The 10,738-nt window shown below is 39.5% G+C and overlaps 1 pseudogene; it reads right to left on the bottom strand.

Annotated features, from left to right (window-relative positions):
• Window positions 1-222: 222 nt before the first annotated feature.
• On the bottom strand, window positions 223-1,319 carry LOC127235107 (serine/arginine-rich splicing factor 3-like; annotated as a pseudogene).
• Between the last annotated feature and the right edge of the window lie 9,419 nt (window positions 1,320-10,738).

Below are 10,738 nucleotides of genomic sequence, written 5' to 3'. Positions count from 1 at the left end.
ACTGCTCAGATTTCATTTGCCCACCCACACCCTGTGCACAGCGTCTTGACATTTCATTAGACCCAGGAGGCTTCATGACTTGTAGTTAGTATGCACTGCTCTGGATAAGAGTCAAGCTTATGTAGTCATTGCCTCTCAGTTCCCAGAAACCCTCACTTTACTTGTCTTCCTAGGTATCTCTGCAAACTGTCAAAGTAAAACCTTTCTTTTTTCTTTTTAAACAACAATTTGTAACCAAAACTTTAATCCCAAGGATTCTCACAAACATATTACAAATGACAGCATGAAAAAGAAATCTTGCACAGTAACTCAAAGGTTCAGCTCTACAATGTACCCTTACACTGATAGGACACTGGTAACTTAAAGTCTTCCATTTCCAAGTAAAGAATGTTACAGCTATGCATCCATATATAGCAATCAGTAAGGAACCTCTGAAAGACTTCAGGGTGCAGTTCCCATCCTTTACCTGATAGCTGGTGTTCACTAACAGCTTTTAAAGACTGCCTATCATTTTACCCACAGCTCCACACCATATCCCAGCTACTAGACAAACTAGTGTTTTATTCCATTTCCACCAGTGGTTTCTGTATCATTAGCACATCACACTTTAACTGGACAGGATCTAGGCTTATTTCAGTCTATGAAAAACTAAAGTTCAAAGCAAATTTGAACAGCTAAAACATCTTAAAAATGCACCAAGATTATGAAGTCTCAAACAAAACTTGAATTTCCTGTACATACTCCCGTCAAATGAAGTCATTTCCTGTACACCACTTCTTTAGCAAGCTGGTCTTCTACTTCCTTTCATTTGACCTAGATCGGCTATGAGACCTAGAGAAGGACCGAGATGGCTTGTTTCTCTCCCGAGACAGAGACCTTTCTCTTCTCCTATCTCTAGAAAGTGACCTGCTCTGGCTTCAAGAGAAGCTTCTCCTTCTTGGAGATCTTCGCCGAGGTGAAGGACTCCTCCTTTGGTAATCATCTGGAGGGCGACGGCCCCAAGAGGGCAGCGGGCCATGATTGCGACTTCTTTTTTCACCATTTGACAGTTCCACTCTCACACAGCAGCCAAATAGTGTTCTTCCATCCAGCTCTCAGACAGCATCAGCAGCATCCCGGGGATCCTCAGATTCAACGAAAGCAAAGCCAGGAGGGTTCCGAGCAACCCACACACTTCGAAGTGGTTCATAATAGCCAAAAGCCCGCTCTAGTTCAGTCTTGTTCCCATTGTTTCCAAGATTACCTACATACACCTTACAATCTAGTGGACAGGAATCACCATGCATTTCGAAATCCTGGGTTCAAACACCGAGGCTCAAAACCCAACACTAGGACAGGCCCACCCGCGCACTTCGGGATCTGCTTCAGCAGATGCTCTCCGTTCCCTGGCGTCCACGAAATGTCCTCTTTTTTCTTTTCTTCTTTCTAATTTAAATTTGAAACAAGGTTGTTGTACATGTCAATTCCAGTTCCCTTACCTTCCCATCCTCCCCTATCACCCATACCAACCCCCAGCCTGTCCTCTTTCTGCTCCCTAGGGAGGGTGAGGCCTTTCATGGGGAGTCTTCAAAGTCTGTCATATCATTTGGAGCAGGGCCTAGGCCCTCTGCCATGTGTCTAGGCTGAGAGAGTATTTAGGGATGGGTTCCCAAAGACCATTTATATACTAGGGGTAAATACTGATCCATTAGTAGAGGCTCCATAGACTGTCTAGTCCTCCTAACTAGCATCCACATTCAGGGGGTCTGGGTCGGTCCTATGCTGGTTTCCCAGATATCAGACTGGGATGCATGAACTCCCCCTTGTTCAGGTCAGCTGATTCTGTGGGTTTCTCCAACCTGGTCTTGACCCCTTTGCTCATCACTCCTCCCTCTCTGTAACTGGATTCCTGGAGTTCCGCTAGTATTTAGCTGTGGGTGTCTGCATCTGTTTCCATCAGCTACTAGATGAAGGCTCTAGAATGGCATATAAGATAGTCGTGGAAAGGTATTAAAGGTAGCCTCTCCACTATTGCTTATATTGTTAGTTGGGGGTCATCCTTGTAGATCTCTGGGCATTTTCCTAGTGCCAGATTTCTCCTTAAATCTGTATCGGCTCCTATTATGGTATCTCTTTTCTTATTCACCTCTGTTGTTTCCCTGTCTCAATCTTCCTGTCCCCTCATTCCCACCTCTCCCCTCCTCTTCTCCCCTTCTCTTTCTCCTAACTCCCTCTCCCCTCCCTTCACGCTTCCAGTTTGCTTGGGAGATCTTGTCCCTTCCCCCTTCTCTTAGGGTCCACCTTGTTTCCTAGCTTTTGGGCAGTGTGAATTGTAGGCTGGTAATCCTTTGCTCTATGTCTAAAATCCATATATGAGTATCCATGTATGAGTGAGTACATACCATGTTTGTCTTTTTGTGACTGGGTTACCTCACTCAGGATGGTTTCTTCTTGTTCCGTCCATTTGCTGGAGAATTTCAAGATTCCATTTTTTTTTTCTGCTGAGTAGTACTCCATTGTGTAAATGTACCACATTTTCCCTCTCCATTCTTTATTTAAGGGTCATTGAGGTTGCTTCCATGTCCTGGCCATTAAAAATAATGCTGCTATGAACATAGTTGAACAGATTCCTTGTTGTACGAATGTGCATAGTTTGGGTATATGCCTAAAAGTGGTCTTACTGGATCTTGAGGTAGTCTGACTCCCATTTTCCTGAGAAACCACCATACTGATTTCCAAAGTGACTGTATGAGTTTGTACTCCCACCAGCAGTGGAGGATTGTGCCCCTTTCTCCAAATCCTCTACAGCATAAACTCTCTTTGGTAATTTTGATTTTAGCCATTCTGACATGAATAAGATGGTATCTCAGAGTTATTTTGATTTGCATTTCCCTGATGCCTAAGGATGTTGAGCACTTTCTTAAGCGTCTTTCAGCTGTTTCAGATTCCTCCATTGAGAATTCTCTATTTAGTTCTGTACTCCACTTTTTAATTGGATTATTTGGTGTTTTGGTGACTAGCGTCTTGATTTCTTTGTATATTTTGGAAATCAGCCCTCTGTCAGATGTGAGATTGGTGAAGATCTTTTCCCATTCTGTGGGATGCCGTTTTGTCTTGTTGACTGTGTTCTTTGCCTTGCAGAAGCTTCTCAGTTTGAGGAGGTTCCATTTATTAATTAAGCAGTCTCTTGTACCAATTCATTCAAGGGTACCTCCCACTTTCTCTTCTAAGAGGTTCAGTGTGGCTGGGTTTATGTTGAGGTCTTTGATCCATTTGGACTTAAGTTTTGTGCATAGAAATAGATATGGATATATCTACAGTCTTCTACACACAGTATCTAGTTATGTCAGCACGATTTGTTGAAGATGCTTTCTGTTTTCCATTGTATAAGTTGAGCTTCTTTATAAAAAAAAATCAGGTGTTCGTAGCTGTGTGGGCTAATATCAGTGTTTTCAATTCAATTCCACTGGTCTACTTGTCTATTTTTTTATGCCAATACCAAGCTGTTTTCAGGACTACAGCAGTATAATAGAGTTTGAAATCAGGGATGGTGATGCCTCCTGAAGTTCCTTTATTGTACAGAGTTGTTTTGGCTATCCTGGGTCTTTTGTTTTTCCATATAAAGTTGAGGATTATTCCTTAAAGGTCTGTGAAGAATTGTGCTGGGATTTTGATGGGGATTGCATTGAGTCTGTAGATTGCTTTTGGCAAGATTGCCATTTTTTTTTTTTTTGTGTTGATCCTACCTATCCAAGAGCATGGGAGAGCTTTCCATTTTCTGGTATCTTCTTTAATTTCTTTCTTTAAAGACTCAAATTTCTTATTATATAGGTCTTTCACTTTTTTGGTGTTACCACAAAATATTTTATGTTGTTTGTGGCTATTGTAAAGGGTGATATTTCTCTGATTTCTTTCTCAGCCCCTTTATCATCTATATATATTAGGGCTACTGATATTTTTTGAGTTAATCTTGCATCCTGACACTTTGCTGAAGGTGTTTATCAGCTCTAGGAGTCCCCTGGTAGAGTTTTTTGGGTCGCTTATGTAAACTATCATATCATCTGCAAATAGAGACAGTTTGACTTCTTCTTTTCCAATTTGTATCCCCTTGATCTCCTTTTGTTGTCTTATTGCTCTAGCTAGAACTTCAAGTACAATATTGAAGAGATATGGAGAGAGGGCAGCCTTGACTTGTTCCTGATTTTAGAGGAATCACATTGAATTTCTCTCCATTTAATTTGATGTTGACTGTTGGTTTGCTGTATATTGCTTTTATGATGTTTAGGTATGTTCTTGTTATCCCTGGTCTCTCCAAGACCTTTATCATGAAGGGGTGTTGGATTTTGTAAAAGGCTTTTTCAGTGTCTAGTGAGATGATCATATGGTTTTTCTTTTTCATTTTGTTTATATGGTGGATTACATTGATGGACTTTTATATGTTGAACCATCCCTACATGCTCAGGATGAAGCCTTCTTGGTCATGGTGGATGATTTCTTTGATGTGTTCTTGGATTTGATTTGCCAGTATTTTATTGAGTAATTTTTTGCATCAATGTTCATGAGGGATATTGGTCTGTAGTTTTCTTTCTTAGATGTGTTTTTGTGTGGCTTGGGTAATTGTAGACTAATAAAAAGAGTTTGACAATGACTTTTCTGCTTCTATTGAATGGAACACTTTGAGGAGTATTGGTACTTTGAATTTCTGGTAGAATTCTACCCTCAAACCATCTGGCCCTGGGCTTTTTCTGGTTGGGAGACTTTTGATGAATACTTCAATTTCATTAGGGGCTATAGGTCTATTTAAATTGCTTATTTGGTCTTGATTTCGTTTTGGTAAGTGATATCTATCCTGAAAATTGTTCATTTCTGTTAAATTTTTTAATTTTGTGAAGTATGGGTTTTCAAAGTATGATCTGACGATTCTCTATATTTCCTCTGTGTTCACTGTTATATTTTGATTTTTGATTTTGTTAACTTGCATGTTCTCTTCCTGACTTTTGGTTAGTTTGATTAAAGGTTTGTCTGTCTTGTTGATTTTCTCAAAGAACCAACTCTTCATTGCAATGATTCTTTGTATTGTTTTCCTAGTTTCTCTCTTACTGATTACAGCCCTCAAATTGATCTTTTCCTGGCATCTACTCCTGGGTGTGTTTGCTTCTTTTTGTTCTAGAGCTTTCAATTGTGCTGTTAATTCTCTAGTGTGACTATTCTCCAGTTTCTTCATGTGGGCACTTAGTGCTATATACTTTCCCCTTAGCACTGCTTTCAAAGTGTCCCATAAGTTTGGATATGTTGTATCTTCATTCTCATTGAGTTCAAGGAAGTTTTTAATTTAGTTTTTTATTCATTCCTTGACCCTTGAATGGTGCAATTGCACATTGTTCAATTTCCATGAGTTTGTAGGTTTTCTGCAATTTATGCTGTTAAATTATAACTTTAAAGCATGGTGGTCTGATCAGATACAGGGGGTTATTCCAAAATTTTTGTACCTATTTAGGTTTACTGTACTGCCAAGTATGTGGGCAATTTTAGGGAAGGTTCCATGTGGTACTCAGAAGAAAGTATATTCTTTTGTGTTTGGATGGAATGTTTTATAAATGTCTGTTAAACCCTATTGGGTAATATCTTCTGTTAGTTCCTTTGTTTCTTTGTTAAGTTTCTGTCTGGTGGACATGTCTAGTGTTGAGAGTTGGGTGTTGAAATCTCCCACTATATGTGTGTGAGGTTTTATGTGAGGTTTGAGCTTTAGTAATGTTTCTTTTATGAATGTGGGTGCCTTTGTATTTGAGGCATAGATGTCAGAATTGAGAGTTCTTCTTGATGGATTTTTCCTGTGATGAATAAAAAATGACCTTCTTCATCTCTCTTGACTGATTTTAGTTTAAAGTCTAATTTGTTAGATATAAGCATTGCTATACCTGCTTGTTTCTTGGGTCCATTTGATTGGAAAGTCTTTCCCCTCCCCCATTTTTTTTTTACATCATGAATTGTGTATTTATTCCAGTGCTGTTAAAACAGTAACAAGAACAGTTTAAAACCATGTACAAAACAAGCCACCAGGCAAACACAAACCTTCTAGAAGGGATCATCAAAATCTGTCAAGTCATTTGGAGTAGGGTCTAGGCCCTCTCTCCTGCCTCTAGGTTAAGGGTGTATCCCTCCATGGGGAATGTGCTCCCAAAGTCCTTTTGTGTACAAGGGATACATCCTGCTTCCTCTGTCAGAGGCCCCTTATGCTGCCCAGGCCTAATTGAGATCCATATTCAGGGGGTCTGAGTCAGTCTAATGCTAGTTTCCCAGATATCATTCTGGGGATCCATGAGCTCCCCCTTGTTCAGGTCAGCTGTCTCTGTGAGTTTTTGAAGCCTGGTCTTGACCCCTTTTCTTAGCACTTCTCCCTCTCTGCAACTGGATTGGTGACATTTGTCTTTGAAGTTGAGGTATGTTTCTTGTATTCAGCAGAAGGATAGATTCTGTCTTCATATTCATTTTTTTAGCCTGTGTCTTTTTATAGGCAAGTTAGACCATTAATATTGAGGGATATTAATGACCATTGATTGTTAATTCTTGCTTGTTTTGCATTTGTTGTTGTTGGTATTGTGTGTGGATTTTCTCCCATTTTTCTTTTGGCTGTTGGTAAAGTGGGATTACATATTGCCTGTGTTTTTGTGGGTGTAGTTGACTTCTTTGGGATGGAGTTTTCCTTCCAGAACTTTTTGTAGGGCTGGATTGTGTATTGTTAAAATCTGGTTTTGTCATGGAATATTTTGGTTTCTTCATCAATAGTGATTGAAAGTAGTCTTGGCTGGCATCCGTGATCTCTTAGGGATGGTAGAATATCTATTCAGGACCTTCTGGCTTTCAGAGTATCCATGGCAATGTATGGTGTAATTCTGATAGGTTTGCTTTTATATGTTACTTGGTCTTTTTCCTTGGTTGCTCTTAATATTCTTTCTTTATTCTGTATGTTTTGTGTTTTGATTATTATGTGATGAGGGGACTTGCTTTTGTAGTCCATTCTATTTGGTATTCTGTAAGCTTCTTGTACTTTCATTGACAAGTCTTTCTTTAGGTTGGGAAAGTTTTCTTCTATGATACTGTTGAATATATTTCCTGCACCTTTGAGTTGGGTTTCTTCACCTTCTTTTATACCTATTATTCTTAGGTTTGGCCTTTTCAGGGTGTCCCATATTTCATGAATATTTTGTGTCAGGGATTTGTTGGACTGAAGATTTTCTTTGATCTATGAATCTATTTCTCCTAGTATATCGTCAATAACTGAGATTCCCTCTTCCATCTCCTGCATTCTGTTGGTTATTCTTGCATCTGTAGCTCCTGATTGTTTGTCTAATTTTTCTATTTCTAGCATTCCCTCAGACTGTTTTTTTTGTTATTTCTATTTCATCTTTCAAGCCTTGCACTGTTTGAATTGTTTCATGTGATTTTTGATTTGTCTTTCCTGCCATTTCTTGATTTTTTTCTTCTATCCCTTTAAGGAGTCTTCTCATTACCTACTTGAAGGTCTCTATCATTGCCATAAATTTGTTTTTAGGGTTGTTCCCTTCTGCTTCATCTGTGTTGGGATGTTCAGGTGTTGCTGATGTGGAGTCCCTAGACTCTGGTAGCATCATATTTACCTTTCTGTTGTTGTCTGTATTCTTATACTGCTGTTTACCCATCTCTTCTATCAGTGTGTACTGCTATGGTCTCTCCATCTGCTGGTAGGTACAGGACCAAGGTTCTCTTCTGGTGGGTACAAGCAGTTCCAATAGTCCAATGGCTCTTCTACTCCACTGTGTCATGGTGGGACTCCTCCCATGGTTGGAGACTGGACCAGGATGCTGGCAGATTCCGGATGAGCTGGTCAGCTAGAGTGGGCTCCCCTGCATGCAGTCCTTAGTTCTCAGTCCTCAGGATGCTCTGAGAAGGTCACCGGAAGGCTGGCGGGGAACAGGCTCACACTTACCCCTTCTCCTGGTTGAAGGTGGGACCGGGATGCTGTCACCCTCTGGGTGGGCTGGTCTGCTAGGGCAGGCTCCCCTGCCCTAGTCCTCAGTCCTCAGGACACTCCGAGAAGGGCCATAAAAAATCTTTCTTTACTGTACTATAAGCTTGGTGTAACAGGCCACTCTGCTGAGACTGCAGGGGATCAGAATGTTGAGAAAATCATGGACAGTGGCGGCCTGGCTCATAAGGATTTAGAATAAACCTAGATTCTATTAAGAGATAGGTTAGTTGCCATTCATGCTACATTCTGTTAAAGAATTTGGATGCATTCTGCATATTTTCTGAGATTTTAAGTGAAGCTGTATTCATAAATTCACAACCCTTTCATAAATGGGTTAATTTGGCTAAGGAAATTTCAAGAAAGTATAACATCTAGGTTGTGCCATTTTTATGCTCACTTGTCTTATGAAGGGCCATAGTGAGATGATCCAAATAAGAGGACAAAGGGAATTTTTAAACTGTGCAACTGGGTGTGGAAAGAAGGTGTTTAAAGTTGCAGACAATGTGATTGAAAGGAGAGTTGCAGTTGTCAAAGGATTACCGGCATTAAAGATAAACTCAGTGTTCTACACTGGAGCAATAGGCAAGGTGCCCACCTATCAGGGTTTCAACTTGAAAAACATGCGAGTTCATTTGAAAGGTAAAGTCTGAATTGAGAATGCAGGTGGAGGGGTTCTAGCTAGAAAACAACTGCTTTTACAGAGGGTACAGAGGCCACTACAGATGAAAGGACCAGCCTACATCTCACACTGGTAATACAGCTTGGCAACATTGTCCATGTACAATACTGGTTTTGCTGGCATGAAAAATGCCAGAGGAATGGAGTCATGGAGGTTTGTGCTAAAGTTCCAGAAATCCAGTGTGATCAGGAAATGTGTGACAGGGGGTTAGATTCCTCACAAAGATGCTCTGAGAAACTATTTTGTGAAGCTATGAAGTTGAAGTCTAAGTTGCAGTGGTAACCACAAGATGCTGGAGATAACAAGACATGGGATATTAGCCGTGCAAACCTGGTCCAAAGGAATATAGGTGAGCTAGAGGTGGCCAAGCTGGAGGAGGTAGTGCTATTTAAGTCATTTAGAGTACAGACGAATTTATCCTGAGTTTCAGATAGAAACAGAGCTTCAGGTATTTGGCATTTTGCTTGCTAGGTTTCAGACTTACTTTGGCCCAAGCTTTGTTTGCTATCTTCCCATTCCTCCATTGAGAATGGTAATATTAATTCCACAGCAGGGGATATTGGAAATGTGTAACTGCTTAAAATTTTTATTTTATAAGAGCTCACAGTTGTTTCAGGAGGGACTTTGGTTTTTAAACAATCTTGTAACTTTTAAAGACTGGTTTTTTCTTTTGTTTGTTTGTTTAGAAGTGGACTAAATGCATTTTGCATTATGAGATGAAAATGACTTTTTAGGAGCCTAAGGTAGAATGTTTATTTAAAAGATTGTTTTTAGATGTCAAGCTATAAGTTGTAATGTTGCAATGTCTAATGTTAACTGTCAACTTGACAGGAATTAGAATCACCATCAAACACACTTAGATATATTTAACTGAAGGGGAATGACCTACCCTAAATTTGTGAATCACTTGAGAGAATAGTGGCTACTGATACTATAAGGATAAAAGAAGTTAGGGTTTCCCTAGCTGAGGGCATACAAGGGAACATTTGTTTTTCAGTCTGGAAGAACCCAACCAATGATGCATTACATCAGTACCATGAGTGAAAGGACAGACAGATAATCATTTCTACCACCAGATGGTGTTTGTCTGCTTCTGTATACTAATTGCTATCAATAATTAAACACAAGCTTCTGATTCATATGCACAAATGCAGTGATTATTAAACATTTAAAATCATTAGACCACATTTTATATTTTCAGCCAAACATAGCATCCTGGCTGATTATGATTAAACATAGAGATAGTAAATTGCATCCTGATCCATAAATATCAATGTATGCAGAGAAACAATGAGAAGGATACTTATGGGTAGAGATATTTTAATTTTAGATGAGAATTGGGACAGCTATTAATGCAAAATCATGCAAGACTCCTTGCTACCCCCAGTTGATTTTTATCACATAGGAAGTATATTATTTCTTTCCTAATAATAAACACTAATTATAGATGTTTTCTAATATTTTGAAGTATATTGGCAGCAAAAATAGATAAAATAACAACAAGAATGTCTGAGCCATATATTAACTGTTAACTAAAAAGGCCTATAATACACATAGTCCCATATATATTTTTCAATGAACTTTTCTCACCTGGGCTGATGGTACTCCCTCCAAGAAACCAAGAACCATCTAGCAAAACTACCAATGACAGACACAAGAATCATCTTTAGAGTTATTGGTCAGGGCTGTCCAAGAGACTCCCAAAACGTACAGCCAATAGCTTTAGTTACCCACCAAAAATGGAAGGAAAGTCCCTAGAGCTGAAGACATCATGCACTTTAAAAATAAGTCCCAGAGACTGCAGATCTGGAACTAAGTTGAATGTTTCCTCCCTGGGAACTCACTTTCATAGTAACAGAAGGTGCCTCCAAAAGAGGAAGGCAACCAACAGTTCTACCCAGCTATGATCCTTGTGAACCATATCAATAATTAGCATGGCATAATAATCCTAAGGATGAAGTAATGGAATGCATACCTTTGCTGTAATCAATATCTCTCTCATTGGACTTAAGACCTGTATAACAAGAGGAAAATTATGCCTAGTACTGGAAATCTAACTACTCAGTGATGGT

This window comes from Phodopus roborovskii, unplaced genomic scaffold (genome assembly GCF_943737965.1).
Source record: "Phodopus roborovskii unplaced genomic scaffold, PHOROB, whole genome shotgun sequence".
NCBI classification, from domain to species: domain Eukaryota; kingdom Metazoa; phylum Chordata; class Mammalia; order Rodentia; family Cricetidae; genus Phodopus; species Phodopus roborovskii.
This window is presented reverse-complemented; position numbering and strand designations above follow the sequence as displayed.